At 28.2% G+C, this 24,443-nt stretch overlaps 1 long non-coding RNA gene across 1 annotated transcript; it reads right to left on the bottom strand.

Moving 5' to 3' along the window:
* Nucleotides 1-10,779: 10,779 nt before the first annotated feature.
* On the bottom strand, nt 10,780-13,263 carry LOC114191523. Its single transcript, XR_003605957.1, has 3 exons — nt 13,069-13,263; nt 11,153-12,874; nt 10,780-11,066 (listed from the first exon to the last, which is right to left on the bottom strand). It is a non-coding gene; the product is annotated as an uncharacterized LOC114191523 (long non-coding RNA).
* Between the last annotated feature and the right edge of the window lie 11,180 nt (nt 13,264-24,443).

The following is a 24,443-nucleotide window of genomic DNA, read 5'->3' as shown; positions in this document are numbered from 1 at the left end:
GGGGACCGGTTAATTATTTCTCACAAGATTCCTCTTTCTCTCTCTCTGCATGAACTCTATTATTATCATCCTTAGCCCTTCCTTGAGTTGATAAACAATTCAGCAAACCATTATAATAATACTCTACAAAACTGACAATGACACAAAAAATATACATCGGCTAAAAGTCCTTTTCCTTACCCATTACTTCATTATCCAATTGTTTTAATATTAGGTTACCCTTGGAAACTTTGATACGTATTAAATCCAGAATCCTCAATTTTCAAAGTTTGGAGATAAAAGCCGTTTGTGATGAATTAATTAAATACCCCAAATTCTTATTCCACGTCCCAACAGCTTGGTCCTAATCCATAATAGTGAAGCCAACAGATTATTGTCAGAGAACAGAAAAGGTATGAAATAACTGGAGTGATGATTAAAGGAAGGAGCAGAAGTAAATGGAGTTGAAAAGGCAAAAGATTTATGTGACAAAAAGAAAAAGGCCAAAAGAGATGAGGTAAAGGTGTCCTAATGTCCTATACTATCATAACCTTTAATCACCTTGCTACCTCTTTCTCTCTTCCCCATTCTGCCTTTCAATAACTCATTGAATCATTGCCTTCACACACTTCTAGTAACTCTACATTGGGGGCAATATGAATCACTGGATAAAAGATGCCATGTTGCCATTTTTAACATAAATGATTTCATACCTTATTGTTTTCAACATCTAAACATTTATGGAACACAAATGAAAGTGAAATTGTTGTTTGCAAACATAAATATATATTAACTTAATTAAACATTTATGCAATACATTAATAAATGAATTTTAAGCCTAATTCAGTTTGACAAACCTACTTATAAGATAAGATTTGCACTAACTTATATATAATACACCTCATCTCAACTCTAATATTGTGTTAAGAAGTGAATTTTAAACCTAATTTAATTTACAAAACTAACTTATAAGATGATATTTACATTTAATTATATACTATAAATTGCTTTAATTTTTGTCTGAGATTTCCAACCAAAATACAAGAAAGATTGGTGGTTTTGCTGCATTAAAGTTTCTTTAGCGACGAAAATCAAAGCCATCTAACTTACTTTTTCCTTTTCATTTAAGGCGAAATCAATTACATAAAACATGGGTGCTTACTCTACATCTTTTAACACTTATTATTTTAAAATCACCAATCTAAAACATCAATTTTCTAATTTGGGATTATAGGTTTAAGTGTGATGGAAAACAACAACACAAACAATATACCAAAGAATGCAGCGGATATAATTTTTCCTACCTTGCAAGAATCTATGAGGAGCAACAATCAAAAAGCATCAATAATAAATCACCAAAGGCATAAATAAAGGCACCAAGATTTTTAATGTGGAAAACCCCTCAAATAAGAGTAAAAACCACGAGTCATCCAGACCAAAGAAATAGCTTCACTATGATCAACAAGAGTACAAAAGAGTCTCAGCTCGATCCAACAGTGAACGAATGCGTAAGGCCGAATTTACGGTGACAGCTTTGTGGAAAACGTGAACAAAATTTTTCCCCTACCTCTCCCTCTATATGTATTAGAGCTTTCAGTGTGTTCTGACTCTATTATTCTGCCTTTTTATTTATTTTATAGCCCCTCTCCACTAGGTTAAGTGAGACATAAGCTTCTCAAGTTTTGGGTCTTTTCTCCACATAGGAAGGGAACCCAATACCTAACAAACTGCACGTACCTCAATACACCAATTGATCTCAAATGAGTTAATTTTGGTATTTAAATATTTGTTCTAGGATGCACCAAGAAAAAAAAAAGATTTTCTACTGAGACTTTCATTATTGTTCCTCTATTGTGTCTTCAAACTATATTAATGGACACTGATTTTGATATTTTAAAATATATGACAATTTTTTAAAGTATCAACTTTATTGTATTTCAATGTTCAACATAAACTAATATAAAAAAAACTAGTAAAAAATTTGAATCCAAGAGAAAGTGTTGGAGGAGCAAAGATTAGTATATATGGTTGTATGTAATGGAAGGTCAAGAAATAAGATTTAGATACCTTATATTGTAATTTTGCATTCAATCTTTACTTAATCTTTTGAATCTTTTTGTATGTTTTTGTAATGAATTGCTATTAAGCTTCGGTATATAAGGTTTATGTGATGAAAGGTAGAGAAATAAGATTTAAGATTTAGATACCATATATATAATTTTGCATTCAATCTTTATTTAGTCTTTTGTATTTATTTGTATGTTTTTGTAATTAATTGCTATTAAGTTTATTAGATAACTTCTTAGAAGAGCTTAGTAGTTTTAGGTGCAGGCTAGTCTAGATATATTATAGTTAACTTTTACGTAAGTTTTATGTTTTGGTGAGGGATTTTCTTTGAGTTTTTGTAAAGACGTGTATTTAAATTGTTAATTTGGTATGATGAATCTCCTCAATTTTTATTTTATTATTATCTGTTTGTCTTTTTTATCATTCTCTGTTCTTTTACTCGTTTGGTTGAATTTGTGAAAAACAATTGTTCCTCGTAATCCGTGTATAAAGGCTTCTCTATATGTCTAAACAAGTAAATACACAAAGTTGGATGCATTTTTTTTTTATAAATTGGTAAGTATATATAGGATCCACACAAGGTTTTTAATTTGGTTTTGGTTTCAATTCATCTTTATCATTTGTATTAAATTGTATCGAAAGACTTTAATGCAATTGCTAAAATTTCATAAGCAATTTTTTTATTTTATTTTAAACGTTGGACTTTTATCCCAAAAGTATGATTTGGTTATGATTTTGTGCTATTTTGATTGAGATTGTTTTGTCATATTTTCATGTTTCCTGTAATTTTCATCTAGACGAATGATGCAATTTGGTCTGATCAGTGAAATTGCAAAATCTTGCATATGTACAATGTGTATTTTAGACTTTAATTTTCATCGTATATTTTGGTAGAATTTCTTTTCATATTATATATGTATTGAACTTTATTTAAATTATGATTGCAAAAGCTTACACATATATTATATTTAACTGTTATTGGTTTAGTTTTATGTTACAGGACTATAAAAGAAATATACATTAAATAAAGATATTATTTTTTAATAAAAATAAATTAGAGTTGAATTTTATTTCAAACAACTAAATTACGTGCGGATAACTTGTATGTTACTTGTTTATGAGTGTATTTCGTATGCAATATTATCGGCCGAAGTAATATGTTGGACCAACCTATATTCAACTTATTGACCAACAAATATGTTATAATATTAAATGGTTTCCCACAATTATCACTTTTTTTTTCTCGTATACAACATTATTATTGACAAAAATATTTCCACAAAAATATTTATTTTAATTTTACATCCAGATTTTCTTCTTTGACTCTGTTTATTCACCTAAAATTTAACTCTAGAAATTTGTTCAGCCAGAAAAAAAAATGATTTTTTTTTTTTGGAATTGTCAATTAAAATTCCACAGTGTATAAGCATCGTAGCACCCTTCTAACCATAAACAGATTGTTTTTTATGTTCATTGTCTTATTTTTCTCTGGACCTTCATTGTTGACCTTCATTATCTTATTTTTTATGTTTTTTATGTTCCCCTACATACACAGATTGCTTTAAAAAAGATCAAATTTTTATGCTATTCTCCAATTAGAATTTAAAACTTTTGTATATAATACAATACATGTAATAAAGATTCTATTAAACATAAGGTGAAATGCTGCAAAATTTGGTCGGAGATATAAGTTTATCATGTTTTTTAAATGTTGGACTCATGTACCATGAGAATGACTTAAAAATCAACTCTCTATAAGAAAAACATGCAGGGACATGCAACCCGACCATTTTTTAAACGAATAATGTGTATTTAAATTACTATGTAAAAGAATTATACACGGTATAAAATTTATAAAAATAAAATAAAAAATTATACATAAAACAACCATGTTAGATGACTTCTATATAAAAATAATGATATAAGAAAATGGCAACTATAAATGGTAGGAAGCAGAGACAATATGTAACCAGGAAGTAAAGACAATTTATAAATATTATGATGTTGAAATGCTGATATATATTATATATAGTTATCCAATATTATATTATACATCTAATATATATATATATATATATATATATATATATATATATATATATATATATATGAAGCAAATAATTAAAGTTGCGGCTTAGATATAAGAAATGTACAATTAATATATTTGAAAATAAGTCCCTTTCTTATAATTATGAGATATATGTATTATTTTCTTATATAAATGATCACATAATTAGATAACAGTATTCTCGTACTCAATAATATAGTCATTTATTTTTTATGCAGCTAAAAATATAGATTTTTATTGAATTATTGTGTTTTGGCCTAACATATCAGCCTGTCATGATCTAATTAGTGGTAATCTGGCGTAACCATGTTCAGCACATAATGCAGAGACATAAACCAGAATTTATGGTTCCCTACCATAAACTGTCACAAACACACGAGAAAGAAAATGGGAAACACTGTTGTTTTTTGATGAAGTAGTGGTAACTATAGCATAGATATTGTATGTGGAAATGAGCAACAGAGAAGAACAACCTTAAATTGGCGATGGAATGCAGTAGCTGGTGAAGCATTAAATGGAAGAAATTGACATGTAGAAATGGAGGTGCAGGAGCAGGGTGGCCCGTGTGAAAACTGAAGAACACACACACTAGAACAGAGTTGGGACCCAAAGAAGTAAAAAGTGCGCGTGCATTAGATGCTCAATGGATGATAATAAAGAACAAACAAAAGGAACCTAAAGATGGTGACTCCTTTGGCATCTTTCAACATTGCGACAGATGAGAAATAACATCGTTGTGACACCTTTAGGATATATATCTATGCCTACAACAAGATAATCTCCACCTAGCTACCTTCTGCTACAGCAACCCCTTTCATCAAACGCAAGGCAAAATAATTGCTACACAACAAAACTCCTATCACTTTATACTACATGCTCAACATATACAAACCAAACCATCAAATGCCAAATAAAAATATTTATACCACTTAAGTCAATTTTAAATCTAACTCAATCCTAGGTTTATATGGTGATTTTAGTACTTAATTATATATTGTAAACTCGTCTTACTTTTAGTGAATGTGGAATCTCCAATTCACTCCTCACACTGAAACATATAGATATCGATCGAACGTAGAACTAAACATTAATATATGGACACTAGTATTTTGACATCACACTTTTTCTTACTACCATTTGATACTATCTCTTGTTATTATTCACTTTCTCTTTTTTTCTAAATAAGTAAAAATTAACTTTTGTTAAGACTATTTTACCCTTCTAAGAGTTGTTAAGACTATTTTATCCTTCTAAGAATTGTTAAATGGTCGTTAAATGGTGTAAAAGAACATTTTTCCTTAATATATAGATAGTTTGATAACTGTCCAATAATATGTTACATGATAGACCTAACAATAACAAATCTTCCAATAATAGACGATACCATAGGCCTAACAAATAACAAATCTTAGTAAGATAAGTTTTGAATAACTTTTGTATAAAGTAAACTTTAAGCCTAACTTAACCTTATAAAGTTAGTTTATAAATAAAGTTTATTTTCACTTATATAATATAAATTCATCTTATCACTGTACGTGAAACATCGATCGACACTAATTGAAGTAAAAGACAAAAATTGAGGGCCTTTTGAAAGAAAATTGTCATTTGGTATAAAGCTTAATAAACCATATTTTCATTATTTTTTTTACTCCCGTTGAAAAATGATGGTGATAGTAGATCATGGAAGGTTTTGTAAGTTAAAGCCGTAGAAGTCAAATGATGATTGGTGACATATTTGTAAAATGGCGTCAAAACTCAAAAGTTTGGGGTTTGTGGGTCATCTAGGTAGAGGCTATATCCTATATAGGTATAGGTGTTTGAAATAATATGGAGTGGGTCAAGCTTGTAAATTGCTAACTAGTAATCATCATTCATATTTTGGGTATTTGCATGCTATCGCTTTTCATGCTTTTATTGCAACTTCTCTTCAACTTTAAAATATTTTCTTCAAGATTGATTACTTGGGTTTAGAAACACATCTACATATTTTAGTCTATATGGAACTATTTTTCCTTTGACTTAATAGCATTTTCATCTTCAAGTTATGTAATCAAATTATGTGAAGTTGATCACATGACAAATTACGTCAATCTAACGCATGAAAACATAATATCAAAAGTTCAAGATATGAATCATATATTTTATATTCTTACAACAATAATTAACCATCAAGTAATAGATGTTCTCGATATACACATGGCAAAATTAATATAAGCTAAAATAGTTATTCTTCGTGTTTGGATTTGGTCCTTGTTTTTATTTTTTATTCATCTCTCTTGATTTCTTTTGGTTTGATTGTTATTTTTTCAGTTAAATTTAATAATTATAATTGTATTATGATGGCATCATCCCATGTTAATTATATAATACAAAATTCTTAATGGTCATTAAAAGGTTGAGCAAATGAACTAAAATAAATGAATACACGTGGATATTTTGTATTGGGTGAAAGCGCATAACCTAGGGTGGGGGTTTTGTAAAATGTGGGAAGTAATTAGTGCTGTTCTAACCTAAGTAGATACAAGTGTTCTTGCTACATCACATTATTAAAAGCTGTTTAATAAAATAGACTTCATCGTGTTCAACAACTTAATAACATTCATTGCTGCTTTCACTTCTCCAGAGTTATAATAATCACTTTGTTCAGCAATGTGTTGAGAATCAAATGGGTTGAATCAGACCAACCATCAAATTGGGGAGAATATAATGTTTTTAGTTTGATTAGTTTTACTTCACTTTGTTTAACCTGTTGATTCGTTGACTTACACGTGGGAGATAACGAGACATGTCTCACGATTTATTTTTACAAACTTGTATAGCATATGAGAAAATTATTAAAATAAAAATAAAATTCATTATAATTTAAACATTTTTGAATATGTTTTTTATCTCTATACTTAACGTAAATTTGAAATTTGTTTCTATTTTAAACTTGATATTTAAAGTTTAAAAATAATTAAATATAGTTATTTTAATATAATTACATAAATATTTTTACGTGTTAAACACGTTTTAGGATAACATTTAAATTGTTTAACATATTTTACCTCAAATGTTAATTTGAAATACTGTTTAACAAATCTGACAAAATTAATGTTGTTAGATTAAAATGACTATATTCATTCATTTTTAAATTTATGAATCAAAATGTATTAAAATTTGGGACAATAATTAATTCTAATTTCACATAAGTTTAGGAATTAAAAATATATTTAATACTTTAAAAATTACAAATTTTATATTGTTTAAAATATACAAATATAAAAATAATTTAAATCATATATACTTAATAAATATAATTCAACGAACTATGAGTTATTCAATATGTAAAATTTACAAATTTTCTAATTTATTTAATTAAAATAATAATCAACCGGTAAAATTTTAAAAATATACAGTCAATCAAGTATATTTTTAGTGTATATATACGCATAAAATATGTACTGAAAAGAGCACAATAAAGACATTTATTTAAAAAATTATTTATTAAACAACTTTTGTTTTTTAAATATTTGTGGAAAAAAAATAGTGTGATAGATTCATTAAGAGCTTTTATAGTTATTACTACGAAAATTTTATTTGTATTAAGAAAAACAATATACTTTCAAAAAATTACCAAAATGAATTCTATTTGGAGGACAATTTATTGTGCTTCCAAGTACCATTTTTTTAGAGAAATATTACTGAAATGAAGTGTACTTGTCATTACAAGTTTAGAAGGACAATCTTTTAAAATATTGAAGGGAAGTTGTAATTTTTTATTTATTAAATATACAATGCATCTGTAATTGCTTGTTTGTCATTAACATAAATAATTTTTAAAATTAAAATATTTTTAAAGTTTAAGTACAAACTACTACAAAAATAATAAGGAATATGTTAAATAAAGTAAAATAAAATTATTTGTTCAACATAGAGATCTTTTGAGAACTGATTTTTATACACAAATTCAAATTCTGTTTTAACATAGCATGTGACGAAAACTAAAATAAAAAATATATTCATGTATCAAGAAATATTCCAGATATTTTGACTGCTTTTTTATTTATAATTAGTTTTTAATAAATTAATTTTTAAATAAATTTTATTTTCATGGATTTATTATAGTGTGTCTTTGAAAACAATTTAAGAACTACTATTAAGAACATTTTAAGTTCTTATATTTATTAGGTAAGACATTAACATATAATTAAGAAGAATTAAGTCTAACTTTTATATTTCTATTTCATTTCATAATTCTTTCTCCTTGCTTACATTCTTTTTTTATATCTAATTAAGATATTTTCTAATAGATTAAAAAAATTACATAGTTATATCAAAATTATACTAATTCATTTTTCTATAACAGTAAACTTAGTAGCATGTAATTAATAAGAAAGTATATCATCATATGATCGATCTTGTTTATTTTTTTATGATATTTAAATATTTTATCAGTGTGATTTATATATTATATTATTAAATAATTGGGTGGTAAATATTAAAATATCCTACAAAGATAATTTTTGTTCACACAAATCATCTTTGTTGTAAATTTTTTTGTTTTATTATTATAAAACATTTACATTGTTTTGTAATGAGAAATAAGTTATACATACTTATTCTTTACCAACTAATGAAATACTTAGGTTTAGGTAAAGAAAAGAGTGTCATGGTAGGTGTATAATGTTGATGTTTCATCCACTTAAGAGGGTTAAAAATAAAAAATGAATAATGTAGAAACTATAATTAATGCTCTTCAATTACAACTTAATTTATTATTTAATAAATGTATGAAAACTTAAACTGGAAGATAACTTTTAATAATGATCAAAATGTGTCCAAATACATACATTAAAAAATTGCTAAATTAACAATAAAAATAAGTTTCATTTTTAACTCATAAAAATTCAAGTACCAGATTAGAAAAATATTATATATTTAATATTTAAAAAAAATAATTATTCATCACCTATTAATACTACTATTATTATTATATATAATTACTCCCATAAATCTATTGACTCTTGACTCGTATAAGGATAAACTCATTGGACTAAGAGTTGATATGAAATGAGTCCTCAAACCAAATAATAAACCATACTACATTCTACAAAACAATTGTTATTTGCAACTTATTTTGTTATTTATACATTCTCCAGTTTTTTTTTTTTTGTTGAGTTTTTCATGTTAAAATATACTTTACAAAAACTTATATTTGAAGCCTTGTATTAATATCCAACAAAAGGTTCCAAATATTAATCCTGCGAATGTAATTTTATCACTTTAAAAAGTGCATTCCAGATACAATTGTAGATGGTTTCTGTTTAGTATTGTAACTACAATTGTACTAATCAATTAACCATACCTTTTACAACTAGGCTTTCAGTCTCCCATATTTTATTCCACATTTTTGTTAATTTACGTGATATCCTACTTTTAGAAATTTTATAAATTGCGATTAGTATGATGATCATAATTATTAGATGAAATCATAATATTGGTTAAAAGTTAATTGAATTTTGTTTCAAAGATTTCAGTAAAAGATTCTTCTAACACGAAGATTGTCTTGTGAAACAAAAGTCTGAAATTACACAACTGTGTCATAAAATTAATTTTAATTAAATTAATCCTGTATGAGAAAGTTAGAATAAATTGTGACATTGTTGATTAAAATAATATTATTTTAATTCAATATCAAATGTGATGGGGTGAAAATCTGAAATTATGTTTGATTTTGAAAAAAATAATAATGACTATTTTTTTTTACCTATTTTTACTATTTTTTATCTTTTCATATCTTTTATCAAATTACACAACTTTTAAGATTATCTTTTTATCTCTCGCTATTTATATCCTTCCAAAGAATTAAATATTTAATTTTCCTTCCTATTCATTATCTTTTCTCAAATTATTTCTTCCCTGTTTAAATTTTTTATTTCTTTTTTTCCTAAAACGAACACACAAAAAGGAAAAATACCACCAATTTTAATATGTGCATGAATTTAAACATGATAACCTGAATATATATGTCTTTAGTATTCTTCCTTTTCTTTTGTCCTGCATGAACTCAAACACAATGAAGATCCAATGTTCATCGTCGGCCAAGACAATAACGGAAGAGACGACAATAACGGAAGAGATACATTGTTTATATTTGAAAGTCATTTAACTTCTGAAAAAGTAAACAAAAATAAATCCCATGGGAACTCCGGGAAGATATTTTTACTGACCAAACCAACAAATATAATTCCTTACACTTCTTCTCAAACACAAGAATTGATTTTAACACTTTACCCCATTTTCTTCCTTTCTTTTTCAAGCCAAACATAGGGTAATGCAAAACAAGACTTCTAATTCTTTACATGTTTCTAATTTTTTTATTTATAGCAACGGAAGTAACAGTTTTAATTTTTAAATTGCTATTGTCATCCTTTGGTAAAGTATTTCTTATACAGGGCCTCCGGTGAGCCATCTTTGTATAAGAAAGATATTGGGGAAGAAGGAGAGCATGCAGAGCATGGAACCTAACAAGGGAATTGCCACAAATGATAGTGTATCAGCATATAATGAGGTGGTTCACCTTAGACTGCTCTTTTTTTATTAAACATTGTTAACATATCCAAATTGTAATGTATCTTGAATTTTAATAATTTCTCACATCCTTGTATCCATCACACCACATCGTACCCAATCCATGTCTCGTTAAGAAAACAGTATATAAATTACTGAACAGAAACATATAACTTCAAACCTACTCCAGATAAACCATAGTACATGTAACATAGCTAATAGTAAACTAATTTATTTCAGCAGATCACATGTTGTTCCACAAGTTACACAAACTCAGAAAGACACATAAGTTACGAACCACGAAGGGATTCTAAGAAAAATCTTGCAAACTAACACTAGCGACCTAGAAGATCATGACCACATCTTTTGAACAAAACAGCCTCGGCACAGTTTCGCCTGCCTGATTCACATGGAAGCAACTTTTAGTAACTGGATTTATGGTCCAAAATAAGAAAACAGAAGAATGAACATCAAGCAATACATTACCTAAAATTCTGGCGTAGTACGGTCAACACTCTCCATCAAGGATATGCCTGGTGAGACTATGGAAAGAAGCATTAACCAAAGACTATGATGGAAAACATTAGGGGTTTGATAACAGGTTGAGTGACACAGACCAACCCTAAAAGACTATAGCAAACAGTAGCTTAAGATTATATAACCGAAGCCCTTCCAACTTTTCTTTGCAAAAAACGGAAAAGATGAAGGGACAAATTATGCCCTCTCAGAGGGTCACTAGGAAATGGAAACTTTACATACAGAGAGAAACAAGAGAGAGCTAAAGAGAGAAGGACCAGTAAGTAAAGTAGTAACTACAAACTAGTAAAATGTGGATCGTCCTACAAGACCAGAATATAAGGATAGAAAGACTATTATAATAGAAGAAAATTTAAAGGGGGGAAGAGGACTAAGAGGGTTAAGCTCTATAGGCTATTGCAAGTGAAAGGATTCCACAATCTACATTATGTACTAAAACAGGAGACCTATATTCTTTATCAGATTATGCGAAGGTAAAAACTACTCTTTCTGTTAGGAGTTTATACTATGAACTACACCACACCATGAACTCTGTATTCCTCTTGAATATATTAAACTAATATCTTTCTTCATTACCACCCATTTCTATTCCATGCCACTCCAACCCTTTACCACGTCATTCAGCTTCTCACAATCATTTCTCTGGCAGCTCCCATCAATGTCACAAAACAAACCCTGCTAACGTTTCCAATCATGAACCCACCACAGCCATCATCATTCACCACAGTCAAAGGCACACCACCACTGTACTGAAAGCTACACAAACTAAAACTACAATCTTTTATTTGGTCACTTTATACACACCTAATCTTACACTAACCCAACTTCATTAACCAAAAGCACTTAATATGTACAGGAGTCTGCTCCTCCTCCAGCCTCATTCATCATCCAAGCTAAGATTGAGGATGCGACGCAACACCTTCGTCGGCGAATCAAAGAGGTCTCTGGCACATGGAGAATGTTCCCCACGAGGGGAGGAAGGGGCAGAACAAGCATGTAACTGCAATTCAATTTCAGGACAAGAACCAGGGAGATCGAGGGACACACTCCTCTTCGGCCTTACAGAAAATTTCGGAATAGGCAAGGAACTGGGTGGTGGAGAATTCGAATATGTAGGCCCAGCCCAAAGCTCAGAGAGCAAAATGCCCCCATCAGAGACATGCTCGCCGAAACTTTTCCCCTTTCTGTGATCGATGGGAACTGGGGCGCTATTGGGAGTGATTCTTGAACGGGTTTTGTTAGTGTTTGAAGGAGTTATCGGCGTTTTGGGGAGTTTAGTTAACGGTGAAGACTGAGAATTGAGTGGGGTTGGTAGAATACCACACCCCGTTTGGAAAGTTCTGCAATTTATGCCCCTAAAGTCTCTCGAAGGTGAAGAGGAACCAAACTCAGCGTGGCCTTGGGGTTCCGACCGGGGGTAGCATTGGTTCCTGTGATGCGCCATAACAACAAGTGTCTCCATTTGTAACATCAACGATTCCGACGATGTATTCTTTTTTTGGTGTGTTTCCCACACTAGATCTCACTCTCACAATACAACCCAGTACGAGGTTTCAGAAAATAGCGAGTCCGAAAACCAAAACGATGTCGTCACACGGTTGCAACGGATCGGATCAGCGGGATCTTCCCAGAAACCAATTGAAAGAAAAATGTTTTTCAGATTCTGCAAAGCTGGAAATAAACGGACAAAAAAAGAGAGAAGAAATCGTCAACGCATGACCATGAAAATGAAAATAGAAAATTATAAAAAAAATAAAACGAAAAACGAAAAGCTAAAGAGGATCCATCCGAAGAGATAAAGGAACATGCAGAGTTGGTTATTAATATTAAATGTTTTTGTTCACGAACAAGTTGAAGGAGATTACCGATTAATGGAGGATAAAGATTGTTGTTGGTGTTGTTTTGTTGGAAGGTCTGACAGTGGTTTGAGAAAAATAAAAATAAAATGATTATAAAGGAAAAGATGAAGAAGGTGAAGAAGTTAGAAGGGGATCTGGGAGAGGAAGAGGAAGAGTGTGAGAGTGGTATATATTGTACAGTGATGATGGGTAACCGTGCCTGCTTTTCACAGTATTTAAATGTCACAATTACTTTTCATTTTCTCACTCAGTAACGGACCGATAATGCTCTGTTACCATTTTGCCCTTCTGTGGATTTGGTTTGGTCAGTAACGTTCATGTAAGAAACTTAGACTCGGATAAGAGCCTCTAGACATCCCCATTGTTGCCATTTTCTTCGCAGTAGGAAACTCACATTTATTCTTTCATTTAAGGGATGTTTTATCCAATGTTTTAATTCTGAAAAAAATATAATTAATTATCAACTAAATGTTTTTAATGTTATTCATTCATGGCCGGTGTAGAAGAAAGTTTTTCATTTTTGCAATGTGTATTTTTTAAGCATCATTAATAATTTTTATAAGTTTCTTTAATTTATATTAAGACACTCCTTCAATTGAATCTCTACATTTATTATATTTTTGTTGTTTTTCTTTATATATCTATTAATTCATATTCAATTTTTTTTTCTGTTTTAACTAAACTAATACTATGAATGATCATGTAAGTTACAAGAATTAATTAAATTCTAGAAGACTTTTGTGATAAAATTGTCTTCTCATAAGTTATGAATATTTCTATTAAGTTTAATAGTTTTTTGTTGTTAATTTTTTTTAGAAATTATTTAATGTAGACTCTATCATCTTAATGTAATTTTCATTTTTTTTTTTATTAAAAACAACCAATTTTGTCTATTCAGTTAAATTAATGCTTACACATAATAGAGAATGAATACATCATTATGTATGTGACAGGTGACATTATAAATATTTAAGATGATCCTCGATTGTCATTTACACTACAATGTTACATGTCTTCCACAATATCAATTTGTAATCCTTTCAAGAGTGTGGGTATCAACACCAATAGAAGGACATTATTAATTAATTTTAAAAAAAAAAACCTACATAAAAATTGAGAGATCATATTAAATAAATTAAAAAAAATAAAAAACTATTAAATTTTTTATTACTAAATTTTCGTGTTATTAATATTCTATGCGAAAATTTTCATTTCTTTCAAAATAAAAATAATATGAATTACTAGATTCATATGATTTTAAATTAAAAAATTTAGTATTCTTTTAAATAATTATATTATTTCTTTCATTTTACTTTATTTTAAATATTAAATGTTTAACATTTTAATTTTCATGACTAAATTTATATTTTTATTCAAATAAAATTTGAATATCGAAAAAGTATTATGACTAAGTAAAATAATAATAATATAATAAAAAATAATAAAAAGAAGAAAAAAAAATAAAAAGATGAAAATAGTATATATATATATATATATATATATATATATATATATATATATATTATTGAAAAAAATAGATAAGATAAGAAAGTATAGGACTTTTTCTTTATTTAATATATCATATATGTATTCATAACTCTATAAAAAAATATATAAAGTATTGTAAATTAGTGAATAGGAAAAAAATGATGAGAGTTAAGATAGGAAAGAAAAAATTTATAATTTTCTAGAAATATTTATCCCAAACTTTTTTGTGTTACTTCATTCAAGATAAAAAAAAAGGAGGTTTAAACCATTTTTATATTAATTTTAGATTTAATTATTTATCTGGATTTAATTTTAGTTGGAAAATTTTAAGTTGGTCTTTATTTTTGTTTTTGTATTAAATAAGTTTTAATTTTTTAAAAGTTGATTTAACTAGATATTTTTGCTTAATATTGTACCACTGACATTAAAGACATGTTAAATGTTAATTTGTAGTTTTTTTAATTTTAGTATATTTTTAAACTTAAAAAAATATTTTTTTTATTTTTTTGTCCATTTATAAAGTTCGGGATTTGTCATGTGACACTTTTATTTTCATCTACCAATAACAATGCTATATTCGTATTCAATTCAGATTATATGAATATTTTTTTATTCCATTGAATTCCAATTTTTTTAAATAGGACATTATTATTCCTCTCTAAATAGGATGACATGACATTCCTTTGATGGACAATGTGGCTCAAGTATGATATTGATTCTTCCCTAAAGGAACACTTTGCAACTTTAACAAGAAATTGTTGGTCCCGAAGAAATTCTAGGATTATACCTAGTGATGAACATGCTCTATCATGGAGTTGGAGCTGTTAACTATGAAATGATAATACTTTTCTAGATTATTTAACTCGACAACTCATGTTAACTATGAAAACAAATTCAACTCTGTTTATTAAAATTTAATTAGGTTAAAGTGAAAATTTGATTAAATCAAACGTCACACTCCTAGTAAAAAATATACTATCGTATTTCTAGTGATTTTTTTTTTCACAATTATTTTTTTTTTGGTTGCGCGTATATTATTGTTTAGTTATTTAATAATAATTATAATTTTCTTTTCTCTATTTAGATGTGATGTATATCTTATTCAATCCATAGTGTTATTGAATTTCATCAATACTCCGAGTTCTTTCAGAAAAGAAAATAGATTGTTGACTATTTGCAAAAGGATATGCGTGTTTGAATAAGGTTACTATGGAGGTCACATTTTAAACCACTATAATCTACAGAGTGATGAAGTAATGTGCCAATTTAATGATAACAATCAAGGCAACAACTTCCAAGTGGGCATTTCTTCTTGCACCTCATAATTTCAATTTGCACTCTCATAAATTTTAATAGTTTAAATTTGTCCTCGTGTAATTAAATCCTTTACGGTGATATTGTGATCGTGTTGGTGTTATAGTGATAGTACACATTTATGAAGGATGTAGTGTTCTTGGAGGTGGTCCTCGATGCATGGGAGATTTTGATGAGGGTCAAGTTAGGATTTTCAGTTTTAATTTTGAATTGTGCAATTCGAAGACTTTCTAAATTATACAATCAACAATATTAATAATTTTTTATTTTAATTTTAAAAACACAATCTAAAATATAATAATAAATTATTTTATTAAAAAGATTATGTAATCTAAAACGTAATATTAAGTCCAAAAATATGTTTTAAATTGCGTAATTTAAATATATACAAATTTTAAATTGCATGTAATCTAAACATTTCTTAGAATAACCCATCTGGAGTAAACATATACAAAACATGAACAAAAATTAGTTGTCAAAACTCTCAACGGGATAATGAGTGTCGACTTTTAGCAACAGAAAAGGGTCCAATAATAGTACACGACCGCTGTAAGAAGAAGAAGAATATAAAATGGAGTAGACAGGAGAATTTATATTTAAAATATATATTTCGATAAGGGTAAAAGGGTATTTCGCTACCCAAGGGGGGTGCAAAATGAATTCACCGGGTATAGAAAGCAATGGACCTTCTAGGTTAAGATAATGGACCAAATTTATTCCAATACTGCTGCTTCCTCACCCAATCAAATTTAGAATTTCTTTCTACACCCCATTAATATGTAAATTTCTAAAGTTTACTTTTCAGAATATACTAGACCAATTTCAGAAATAGTTTTCCCAAAATCGTTCATCAATTCCGGAAATATTATTTCGGAAAAACTACCCACCCGATTCAGGATCAAAATTCCTGATGTCGATATTTCTGTGATCGGATGGAGGAAAAAAATTGAACACCTTTCGTGGTCCGAAATATGCATTGTCAAGAGAGTTACATTGTTATTAGCAAAGATGAAACTATGTCAAATTATTATTATTTATGGAAACTATTTTTTGTGGGGAATGGGATTAAGAAAGTTTGATTCTAGTCATCAAATCTTCTTTGAGTCCTGGCATATTAATTAGGATATAATTATAATGTTTGAATATTTGTCTAAAACAAATGCAATTTTATTTTCATAAGCTCTCGGGGTTGCTTGTTGTTTCTATTGTGCTAAAGTCTTCACATAATAAAAATGTCATGGATGAATCATATTTATTTTTGGTCTATTATCCACTCGTATGTGATCCTTTAGAAAACATATTGCACAATAAAAGACAAAATTAGGGGAAAAAAAGAGATTAAGGAGACAAATTAAACCTCATAATAAAAAGACAAAAAGTTACCCCATACCTATTACTTAAATTTGTTCACCCAAATTAACCCATTTTGAGTTAGTTTAATCACAAGTTGCGACTCTCTAACTACTCTAATTTGCTAATGATTTTGGCTATATAAGAAAGATAATAGAAATTATATATATATATATATATATATATATATATATATATTAAATAACATGCACGTATAGTATAAATATTTTTCAATCATAAAAAAAATATAAACATTTTTTTTGCTATTTCAATTGTTAAATAAATAAAGTCCACCAATAATTTATTCAGTCATTAATCTGCGACATATCCATAATCATGTCATCATATATTTTTATTAAACCTTTTGAAATAGCTTCTTCTCAATATTCTTGCACAATGTACTAAGTTGCATTTTTAAAACATATACTCTCTAAGTTTAAGATGTTTGGAAGTAGTTATTCCAAATGCACTTGAGCAATATATCTATTCATTATTGCCCCAAAGGATTTAGAAATCCAAATCCATCCCCAGGTCAAAAAAATAGCGCATGAGGAATTAAATGTTTCACACATTAATTAGATATTATTCGCACTTAATTTCTCCAGCATTAGGAATTAAATTATGTACGGTGATTTAATGAACATACTCTATTACACATAAGCTATCGTACATATTCTATTGCCTCTAATTGATTGTTTTAACCAAAAAATAACTTTAAGACTTATAATTACATTTAATCAATTATTTTTTCAAATATAGGTAAAATATATATCTATGTACAAAGTGTGTCCGAGATAATTGGTTTTCCTTCATAGTAATTAATTATTTGTGTTTTCATGACATAAATATGTCTTAAAATGCTCAAAATAATAGATCATCCTCACAGTGTAATCAATCAATTTATTTTTCATGTTCTTCATCATAATTTTTTAAACACATTTTTGTTAGTTCCAAAAAAGCTCATAATATACATTTTATCATAAACTCTACAACACAAATCTTATCTTCAAAACAATTAGAAAAGACAATTTGTCATAGATATAGCCTATAGGAAAACATTTGTAGCATAACAATGGTAAGCTTCCAAAAATTATAAACATACGACATTTACGTACATGCTTTAAAGTCTTCAAGAGAGTGACACCAAAGATCCAAAAACACTAGTATTACAACCAAATTGTGGTGCTAATATGTTGATGAAAACAAACCAACCCTGAAGGAAGAAAAAAAATACTTCCCTAATGCTTGGGTTAAACTGGGTTAGTAAGTAGACAAAGATTTAAAAACTAGTGCCTAAACTTTATCTCTTTTGAGGAATGGTTTCAGGATTGCAACAAGTGGGTGAGATGTGTGATTCATCTCCCTAAAGCCCACATTGCTTTTATAAAAGACGAGAGAGATTGAAAGATAAAATAGTGAATTAAAGTGTGTGTAAAAATTTGTTGTACGTTAAATACTACTCATACATGAACTTTTTCCGATGTTTAATTACCCCTCAAAAAGGAAGTTTTAACTGCATGCTACAAAGTACAAATAAATGGTATTAGATGTATATTGGCAGAAAAATGAAGCAAAAATATTCTGTCTATATATGAACCATAAACTACTCATGTCCCCCACCACGTGCTTGCTGTGAAGCCTAAATAAAGGTATAGGACCATCCTAGTTTCTTCTACCAGATAATATTTCCTCCATTCAATTCCTAACGCGCGTACTACCGAACCATCTCTGAAGGCAAAAATAGTTGGAGTGTAAGAGAAATTTCTATTCAAACTTTACAAGTTATGCTATATATATATATATATGTTCGGAGATATATTATTAACCTCCATGCATAGTTATTTGTTTTGCGGATATAGATATAACATTCAGATTCCATTTAAGCTCGACGATTTTAAAAGATGTTTTTAAAAAGAAAAGCATAGAACCAATTCCCTTTTAAGTTTTTTCATTTAACTTTGAATGAAAATTCTAAGAATCTATTTCTGAATCGTTTTTAGGAATACAGACATGCAGGAGCAGGGTTTTACAGTAAAAAGAAAATGGTGGCTGTGCATGTGCCCTATCAGCATTTCGTTGGTCTCTCTGCCTTACACATGTTTTTGCACGAGAGTATAGTATAAATTTTAATTGATTAATAAGCATATATGCATATGGTCCAAAAGAATGAAATATAGGTGTTAGAAGTTAGCCTTTGGCAATTTTCTTCTTCTCCCAGTGTGGTTAAACAAAAGGAGTGTTTCGCTGTTTCCAGTGTAGTGAACACAGTGGTACGTACATTAATAATGGAACATCGAAGTAGGGGTCACATTTTCGTGTTGCCGAAATTGCAGGAAAATGCGCTTTCGCCAAGACAAGCCAAACCATGATGAGCATAGGAACATGGATTTACTCGTTTTCAACGCAAAAAACACACAGGACCATACAATGTCTTACGTATCTGTCTACTACATCAACTCGCCAAACAAGATCAAGCCATCGTAACCACAGGAACATCGACAAAATAATAACTATTGCTATAGATTTTTTTTTTTTAATTTTAAAAATGAACAAAAGTTAAGAATCTGTTCATGGTTTTTGGGCCAAGTATATATCACCATATCCCAACAAATTTTATGCCTGTGTTATTAGGATGAAAATAAATATCGAACCAATAGATACTCCAAATTATCATTTATGATGAATTACTCATCTCGGAACATGGTTGGATTTAGTGAAATGAATTTATCTGCTTCAATATAATTAATCAATATTCCGATTCTTGTTCACCTTTAAAATCTAACAAACAAAATTCAAATGATAGATGATATCTATACTAATAACAAAGGAAAATGTTTTTTGTGCCGACAATTTCTTTTACTATTTTTTATCTTTTTATTGACTTAAAAAACTATCTTAGAATCACTTACAAATTAATTACTGTATTAGTCTATTTCAACTTAAATAATAACGGTATTTAATTTGCATTCTATACAAAGAGACAAAGAAAAATAGAGAATTCTCGCTGTTTATTTTCTATTAACCTTGCGAGAGAATTCATTATAGCATCTCTTACTTGACTAGAAACATATTAGACGTGTGCGCAAATAAATAATGTACTTGAAAACTTAGATGGAGTCTTATATATAGAATGGAGTATTTTATAATTATAGAGTAAAAAACTTTAAGTGTTAAATTTATTGAACTAATATTAAATTTCTAAATGATGGTTTTCTAATTTGTGTTGGTTAAATTATTAGATTTAATTCTGATAGAGTTAATACTGCTATTAAAACAGCACTTCTTGTTCTATTAGCTTTAAAAGTTAAAATTATTTTATTTTACGAAAAACCAAATAAAAATTTAGAATTGAATGTGAGTGTATACTATAATTGTTAGTCACATAAATATGAGTACCAATTAGAGTTTTTATTTTACCCTAGTTCACGCATGCTCACTAGAAAACCGCATGGACAGATTAAGAAAATTTGCATCTCTGTTTTTGAAGAGTTGTATAAAAGTGCAATTGATTACACACAGCGACATATCCTCCAAAAGAACAAAACATAAGTGTTAGAAGTTAGCTCTTTGGCCTTTCTCTTTGCGATTCAGCAATGTGTCCCTCAGTGGCTTATTTAGTTTCACGTCCAGCTATGCCACACTCCTACACGGTAATTTAATTAATTAATTAATTAATTAATTAATAATGCAGCAGCATTAACAGGATAGGGGATTAAATCCAGGCTGGTTTCAACTAGGAACAAGATACTTGGAATGGAAAAATACTTTATGCAGAAATATATATATATATATATATATATATATATATATATATATATATATATATATATATATATATATATATATATATATATAATATGTATAACAATTCGAACTAAAAAGCAAGCTTTCGTGTAAGAGATGAGAACTTTTATTTTTATCAGCAAAGAATAAATTTTAATTAAAAAGTATTCTTAACCCTTATCAAAAAGTAGCCTATACAAAATGAGAACTTGAAATAATAACAAATGGAATGACAAATGATAGGGAGGAAATGATTTGAGTTAGAATTACTTAGGGTATTGTACTATTTAGAAAATATAATATGAAAGGTCATTGATGAGATGCATATGAGATCAATGGAACACATTACTATTTAGAAATGGTAAAAGGGATGATAAGGAAATATTTAGGATGACACACTTAAAAGCATAGACAAATTAGAAATAAAACATCAAAAGCAAACTTTTCATCATTTGACTAATGTATGTACAAAATCATGCACTCAATCTATCACTAGTATTAGTATTGGTAATGGATTTGGCATTGATTATTTTCGGGATTCTACTTCGATTTTACATCTGAAAACATATCAAGGCAAGGTAAAAAAAGAAGACTTTAGACTTCGATTTTTAATTGAAGCATATCCTTCAAATATAGACTTCAATTATTTAAAGGCAGGAATGATAGTGTGCTTCGAACAATGAAATGCACATTGAGCAAAGCTTGAACAATAGAAGAAGGTGTAAACAATGGACAAAGGTGCAACGAAGACCAAAATGCATCACTGTGTATCTCATCATTGCGAACAAACATTAAACAAACTAAAGCAAATGTGAGAAGGAGAAAAACAAACCTCCAAACAACAAAAGATGGTTCGTGGCAATAAAAAATAGAGATGTAGAGGAAAGAAGAACAAGATGCTTCGTGAGGAAGATGAGAATAATCGATGTTTCACAATGGAGAATAGTTTCACATCGAGAGGAAACCAATAATGAAAAAAAAAGAGTGTGGATTTTCGCAACTATAATAAAAACTACAATAACAAAATATTGTGATACAGAAGTAATTTTTCTAAAAATTTAATGCTAGACCAATGAATAGACTTCTGTTCTTCGTAGAACCAAGACCTATAGTGGTACAAATAATTTAAAAAATATTATTGCGTTTTTAAAGATTTCATTTTTTTTTTCTAAATCAAAATCTATTAGACGAAGTTAAATCATCTTTTTAAACTAATATATAATATATAATGAAATAGTACATAAGCACGAGGAAACATAACCTAACAATCTTTAGTCATAAACGTAAAACAAAAGCATGAGTGTGTTAACAGGATGCTTATATGTTGGGTCAGATAATGTTTAGGTAGACCAACTTATAAGTTGAAGATAAGATGATTAGAAGCTTATGGCAACAATAGTTGGATAACCTATGGTTCGTAGGAGACATTATTGGATTGTTTGGATTAGACAATTCGTAGAATAGGTGAACTAAAGATAAAACACGTATTTTACATTTTTTTTATATATGACTTGAAACAATTCAAATACTTCATTCATTCATTTATATATATATATATATATATATATATATATATATATATATATTTATTCATTATTGTTTATAAAAATAATCGAAGTAAAAGTGTCTTAGCCATAATGAAATTACATTAAGGCTTCAAGACAAACCGATAGATGTTATTCATAAGAGCAAGGACAAGAAAAATTATAACGATCTTATGAACACATCGACCACTGGTTTTTTTCAACCAAGAACAAATTTTATGCGAATGAATACTTATATTAATATTTTGAGTATATATATAACTTGTATGCAACCTTCTCAGTTCTCTGTCTCGAAGAGGAAATGGAAGTGCATGGTTGGAAAGTAGAGTAGTCTCGTAGGACACGTCTTCATTGTGATAACTCGGATGAATAGTGAAAAATAATACATCGTTTTCCAAAGCCATTTTTTTTTAAATGAAATGGACCAACCACGAGTAATGCCAGTTCAACGTAAATTTTGTCTTGTACCATTTGGAACCTTCTAATTTTATTTTATGGATTTTCACTTTCATGTGTTATATTATGCATAGTTAATATAAGAAAAGAATTACAGTGCCACTTGAAGACTCATAACAATATGCTTTGTGCTTTGCTTTTGTTTGATACCTTTTATAACCATTCCCCATGTGCAATTTGCTTTTATCACAAACAACATATTCTCAAAATCGGATCAGTTTGACTATACTAGCCATCTATGCGTTGTCCCAGCAGTAAATATAGTTTTCATTATCCATAGCCTAATTCATAGTTTTTTGAACACTTTTGCTACAATTTATTATTAAAAACTATTCAAGGACTTTGTGTTAATCTATATAACAAGAGGAAAGAGACAAATATAATAAAAAACATAAAAATTATCGGTTAATACATATACATATCGTGTACCATGTATATATTACAATTAATTCATTACGAAAAATCAACGTATCAGAAAAATATAAACTAGTATCTTATTAGCAAAAATTAATTCTTTTTATAACTCTAACCTAAAAGATTAACAAACTAGATCACAATTTAAATATCAGCGAAACAAAAAGGTTATTCAATTAAAACAAAAATTAATAATAATAGAGTAAATAAGATAAATTTTGTATGTTACTTGCTAAAAGAAAGATTTATGACATTAAACATTTAATATATGTGAATGATTTTAATGACAAACTAAACAATTAGAAGAAATACAAAAGTAAAATATATATATATATATATATATATATATATAATGTTATTTAATTAATTGTGAATATTTTAATAATTTAAGCAGAAACAAGGATTATGACGAGTATGGGGATGGGGATAGAGATAGGGCGGATATGTAAATCCACGTACCCATTCCCATACCCAATTAGAAAGTCGGGAATTCTTCATACCCATACTTATTCAATGCGAGAATTCCTATCAAAATGGGAACGAATTCGGGTAATACCCACTGTGCGTGTTTATTTGCTGTGCAATAAATGATAATGCTCATTTATCTTTATTAGTCATTGCAAAAGTCAATTCAAATAATTTTAATTTAAGGAAAATGCTTATTAATGCTTTTATGACCTCAATTAAGCTATAATTAATGATTTTTTATTTTATCATTGTTACATTGAAAATTGAAATAATTAATTTTACTAATTAAGATAATATAAATTTATATTAGATTTTATAAAAACAAAAATGTCCTTTAAAATTTTTAAACAATATATCTTCGGACACAAAACAAACGCTTTAGAATTTCTAGAGCCTTTACTAAAATGCAAAAAAAAGAATATCTATTTGAAATTTGAACCGACCTCAATTAAGCTATAATTAATGATTTTTTATTTTATCATTGTTACATTGAAAATTGAAATAATTAATTATATTAGATTTTATAAAGACAAAAGTGTCATTTAAAATTTTTAAACAATATAT

The sequence above is a fragment of the Vigna unguiculata genome, chromosome 1 (genome assembly GCF_004118075.2).
Source record: "Vigna unguiculata cultivar IT97K-499-35 chromosome 1, ASM411807v1, whole genome shotgun sequence".
Lineage (NCBI taxonomy): Eukaryota > Viridiplantae > Streptophyta > Magnoliopsida > Fabales > Fabaceae > Vigna > Vigna unguiculata.
The sequence above is the reverse complement of the archived record's forward strand: the minus strand, read 5'-3'. Positions and strand labels throughout refer to the sequence as shown.